Here is a 5,830-nt window from a genome sequence, read left to right as displayed (position 1 = left end):
AGCAAATGAGCATTCATCTAGACATAGAGCTTGCTTAGAATTGTGTCTAGGCTTAAGGTTGATAGTTTGATTGATCATTTGCCATCCTTAGTTCGATACTTGATCACCCAAGGTCTAATCCCTATGCCCATGAGTTCTCTTTTCCCTTAGTCAAGAAAGTATCATTCTGTTATTGCTTTCTAGTTTTAGTCATAGCTTAAAACCCATCTAAATCATTGGTTGCACTTAGATTAAGTGAGTACTTGCATTCTCAGTGCTTTGATATCCCTCAGAACTGGTTCGACAATCACTATACTACAACATTTGTCTTAGGAGCCTTGAAAACTCCTAACATCAAATTGGCGCCGTTGCCAAATTCTGAGTAGATTTAAACATTGAGATTTAGTCACTTGCTTGAGACTAAGTCATTTTAATTTTGTTTTGTTACTGATTCTTCTTCTTCACCTACCTTTCACTTTCAGGTGTATGAACTTGAGGAGCAGGGGTCCATCAAACCTAGTTCCAATAGTAGCAGACATCAGAGCTTTGAGAGGGAGTGTGCTAGAGCTAGAAGAGAAGAAGAACACCAGGCCCACTTGGATATTGATATGGCAGATCCACCGCAAGGGGCAGAACACCAACCGCGGGCAGCTCGACCCATTGGCACTTACGACCGCCCCAACATACATGGTCACAGATTCGGAATCCGAGCACCAGCTGTGGCAGCCAACAACTTTGAGGTCAAGTCAGGACTCCTCAACGTGATCGAGAACAACAAGTATCATGGCTTGGCTCTGGAGGACCCATTTGATCACTTGGATAGGTTCGACAGCTACTGTGGGTTGTCAAAAACCAATGGTGTGTCCGAAGATGCCTTAAAGCTCAAGCTATTCCCTTTCTCTTTGGGGGATAAGGCACGTCAGTGGGAGAAGTCTCTACCCAGCCACTCTATCACCACTTGGGATGAGTGCAAGAGAGCATTCTTGGAGAAATTCTTCTCATCCTCAAGAACTGCTAAGCTGAGAAATGAGATCTCCAGTTTCCAACAGAAGAACTTGGAAGGATTCAGTGAAGCCTGGGAGAGATTCAAGGGCTACCAAGCTCAATGCCCACACCATGGTTTCTCTAAGGAGAGCTTGCTGAGCACATTCTACCGTGGTGCTCTTCCTAAGTACAGGGCCAGACTGGATACAGCTAGCAATGGGTTCTTCTTGGGGAGAACTGAGGAAGATGCAGAGGAGCTGGTTGACAACATGGTAAAGAGTGATGCAGTCTACAGTGGAGACCACGACAGAAGCAGTCGAACAGATGATAAGCAGACGAGGAAGGAGTTGAAAGCTCTACAGGATAAGATAGACATCCTCCTTGCTGATAAAGCCACACAAGAGCAGCTGCACTTTGTTGGTAACCCAAGCCAAGATACACCACCTGTTGTCCATGAGGTTGAGGGTTTGGAAGGTCAGGAAGAGCTGTGTTTCATCAACAACAATGGTAGCTGGTACAAAAAAGAGCCCAACTTTCAGTACAACAACTACCAACAGAAATCCTATCCCAACAACCAACAGAGTGGTTATCCGCCTCGAAACAACCAGCAAGGCAGCTATCAACCTCATCAAAACCCCTCATCTGGTTCCTCTGCTCCTCAAGAGAGCAGCACTGACACCCTGCTGAAACAAATCTTGGAGTCTCAGACTAGAAGTGAGAAGCATGTTGGTTATGAGTTGAAGAACCTTCATTCCAAGATTGATGGGAGCTACAATGAGCTCAACAACAAGTTCTCACATCTTGCTTCTACAGTCAAGAATTTAGAGAATCAGTTTGCTTCCATGAACACTCACCAGACTCGCCAGCAAGGATCTCTACCTGGAAAATCTGACCAAAACCCCAAGGAGGCCAAAGCTATCACCCTTAGGAGTGGTAAGCAGTTACCTCCTACAACCCTCACCAGGGATGCTGAGAAACTAGGTGAAGAGGTGGCCATCAACTTAGATGATGAAGTGGTGATTGTTGATGAGAAAATCAATGATGAAATCTTGGAGAAGATTGTGGAAGCCAAGGGTAAAGGAAAGGTTGGGGAAGCGAAGAAAACAGTGAAAGATGGTGAAGTTCTTGCTCCAGCAAGTGAGAATTCTTTTGTTCCTCCTCCCTATGAACCCAAACTACCATTCCCTGGTAGATTCAAGAGGCAGCTGCTAGAGAAGTACAAGGCTTTGTTTGACAAGCAAATGAGTGAAGCTCAGGTTGCAATGCCCATCATCGATGCTTTCATGTTGATTCCTCAATACAACAAGTTCCTGAAAGATGTTGTAGCTGCAAAGAAGAAGGAAATGGAAAGCATGATGATTCTTACCCATGAGTGCAGTGCCATCATCCAAAGGCTTGATGTTCCAGAGAAGTTAGAGGATCCAGGATGCTTCACACTACCTTGTGCTCTTGGACCTATGATATTTGAGAAATGTCTCTGCGATTTGGGAGCTAGTGTCAGCGTGATGCCTTTGTCTGTTGCAAAGAAGCTTGGATTCACTCAGTACAAGAAGTGTAAACTCTCTCTGGTGTTAGCTGATCGTTCAGTGAAGTACCCTGTGGGCATCTTAGAGGACCTACCTGTGAAGATTGGAAAATATGAGATACCTACAGATTTTGTGGTGCTTGAGATGGGTGAGGAGGCTCAAGACCCATTGATTCTTGGAAGGCCATTCTTAGCTACAGCAGGAGCAATTGTTAAGGTGAAAGCGGGCACGATTGATCTCCATTTGGGTAAAGGGCATGTTCTCCACTTTGACATCAAGGAGAAAATGAAGAAACCAACTGTGTTCGGGCAAGCCTTCTACATTGAAGAGATGGGCACTCTTGCTGATGAGCACCTTGAAGAGTTACCACCTGAGGACGACGAGGAGGGAGCATCTCCCTCTACTCATTCTCCATAGAAGGTAACCCACTACTTTCCCTTGTATATACCATTTCGTTTTTGCATATTAGTTTTCTCTTTTTGGGTATCTCTCTCTCCTTGACAACACAGAGACTGTGTCATTTAAGTTTGGGGGAGGTACCAAGTATTTGATCACGTTTGCTTTGATGATTTTGAGTCTCATGCATTGCATTATACATATATATTTGCATAAAAAAAAATTCATTTAGTTTGCATCATTGGCATTTCTAGGAGAGTCTAGAGCATATAGGTTGCATTTACTTGCATTGGGAGCAATGATTTGAAATGCCTTGTAAAGAACATTACTTTGCACCTGAATAGCTTATGCACCTCTCAAAAACACTTGTATGCTTCGAGCCTTGAAGACTCTTCCTGAAACTTGTTGATTACTGAAACTCAGTCTTTGAAGCCAACTACAACCTTATTTGAACTGAACGAACTTAATGCTTCTTGCTCATGGTCCCTTGCGTACTGAGTCATGGCTATACACACTTGAGTTGTCACATCCTTTATGCCAATCTTATTTTGACAAACTCTAGTGGTAGACCACTCCCAAAACCTTTCCCTTCTTTTAAGCTTTCATTGTTTGATGAGTGAGGCCTTCTTCGGAAAGTCTTACATGTGCATAATGTTGAGAGTATCGGGAACGACAATGCTTGATCTTCATTCTTGCTAGATTGGGCACTCTATTGTCTAGCTATAGGTGGGGGGGTGAGAGTTGTGATTATGATTTGGGAGCAATGAAAAAGGAAAAGAAATGACTCTTTGTGTTTAAGTGAATTGTCTTACTGGGATAAGTAGAAAAACCTCTAGCTCAAGTTATGAAAAGTCTTGGCCCCCATTTAAAAAAAAAAAAAAAAAAAAAAATATGAAAAGAAAAGAAAAAGAAAGAAAAAGGGGGCTAGCAAAGTTGTTAGGAGCTAAGTAATGTTTTGAGGTTGTGAAAAATCCCTTGTAGATTTCAAAGAGAAGGAGTTAATGTTCTTAGGATCTTTTGGTGAGAGATGTGAGTTGGGTTTGACATTTGAGAATGATTGTGTAATTGTATGTTTGGGAAAAGGGTAGAACAATGGAGATTGAGCATTGTATGCATGAGTTGATCCCTTTCTTAGATATATTATGTGCAATGTCAAGGCTACTTGTTTCGAGAGCAAACCACCTTAAAGATTTTATGTTTCAAACCTCTTGAATCACTTGAATAAAAGCCTTCCCTCACCCAACCAAATGACTTGGACCAACTGACCATTTGCAAGAATTCACCTGATGTTTTGTTCTTAATGAATGTGAGAGTTGGTTGATTTGAATGTGTGGATGCTTGATGATGAGTGTAAGGGCAAAAAGAGTTGAGATAGGCCTAGAGAAGCTAGAGTGTAATAAGAGAGTGTGCTCATGCTGGATTAGATGTTGAATCGAGTACTAGTTGTGTTTCTTTTGGCTATGAGCTCCCACCTTCAAACCTCTCTCCCTATGAGTTCTAGAAAGTTCACTTGTGGACAAGTAAAAGAACAAGTTTGGGGGAGTTGATATCTTGCATATTTCCATTATCTTATCCATTCATCCATGTGCATTTTGATCATATAGACTAGGATTTAGTCATGTTTAGGTTACATTTTGCATACATGAGTCTCTATCAGGTGTTGGAGTGCCACATGGAGTTCTTGGGGCTATTTGGATGCATTTGGAGCTCAAAGGAGGTGATATATGTGATCATTGGACGAGCAGAGCAGGGGAGCGAGGTTCCGCAGCGACGTCATGAGGTCGCTCCAAAGCACCTCTCAGAGCGACCTAGCTGGAGCGACCCCGTGAAGTCGCTCGCCATACTCACCCCGTGAAGCGACTTGCCCAGAGCGACGCGCCGAGGTCGCTCGCATCTCACACACCTCTCGGAGCGACCTCCTAAAGCGACGCCATGAAGTCGCTCGCGTTCTCGTCACTCCGAACAGTCTTAGATGACCCTGGAGCGACCTCTCAGAGCGACCTATCAAGGTCGCTCCTGATCCAGAGCGACCCGTTGGAGCGACACACCAAAGTCGCTCGGGACCTCTCGCCCGGAGACACCAAAAATCGGCCCTGGAGCGACCTTCCGGAGCGACACCAGCAAGTCGCTCCGCGTTATTTTGCTGCCGAAAATCATGACTTCTCAAGGACCTTTTTGCAATTTATTTTGGACGTTTTACATTTCTAAAACCTATGTTTTAAACATCTTTGGTAGCCACCAGAGAGATTATCTTTGGATCTATTAAGAAATACACAAAATCTCTCTTGAGAAGTTCATCTCTTGGATTTTGATTGTTATGTTCTTGTGTTATTGTTGATTTCTTATCTATTTCTCTACATGATTAATCTGAAATCCAATATGGGTTTAAGAGGAATCATGGAGATTAGTGAGTAATCACCTTTTGAATTCATGGGTTAGGGAGATCAAGGGTGATTAGGTTAGTTCTAGGATGTTTTAGTGTAGATCATTCTTGTTCCTTGCTAGTAGAGTATTCATAATGCATCTTCTGAGTTGGCCACTCAAAAGTTGATCAATAGGCATTTCCCACCCAAAAGGTGTTTGATGAAATGCCTGAGACAACTCTCCTAGGCTTTTAGTATACTTTGCCAAAGACATTTGTTGTTAAAGATGCTAAGATAGCTAATAGACTTGTTCGTAATGATTGCTTTCATATTATTCAACCAAAGACATTTGATGTTTGAGATATGTTAGCAAATGAGCATTCATCTAGACATAGAGCTTGCTTAGAATTGTGTCTAGGCTTAAGGTTGATAGTTTGATTGATCATTTGCCATCCTTAGTTCGATACTTGATCACCCAAGGTCTAATCCCTATGCCCATGAGTTCTCTTTTCCCTTAGTCAAGAAAGTATCATTCTGTTATTGCTTTCTAGTTTTAGTCATAGCTTAAAACCCATCTAAATC

The 5,830-nt window shown here is 42.7% G+C and overlaps 1 non-coding gene across 1 annotated transcript; it reads right to left on the bottom strand.

Moving 5' to 3' along the window:
• Positions 1–995: 995 nt before the first annotated feature.
• LOC125593548 lies at positions 996–1,102 on the bottom strand. The gene has a single exon (XR_007329451.1). It is a non-coding gene; the product is annotated as a small nucleolar RNA R71 (small nucleolar RNA).
• Between the last annotated feature and the right edge of the window lie 4,728 nt (positions 1,103–5,830).

The sequence above is a fragment of the Brassica napus genome, chromosome C9, assembly GCF_020379485.1.
Source record: "Brassica napus cultivar Da-Ae chromosome C9, Da-Ae, whole genome shotgun sequence".
Lineage (NCBI taxonomy): Eukaryota > Viridiplantae > Streptophyta > Magnoliopsida > Brassicales > Brassicaceae > Brassica > Brassica napus.
Note: the sequence above shows the minus strand (reverse complement) of the source record. Positions and strands in the feature narration are given on the sequence as shown.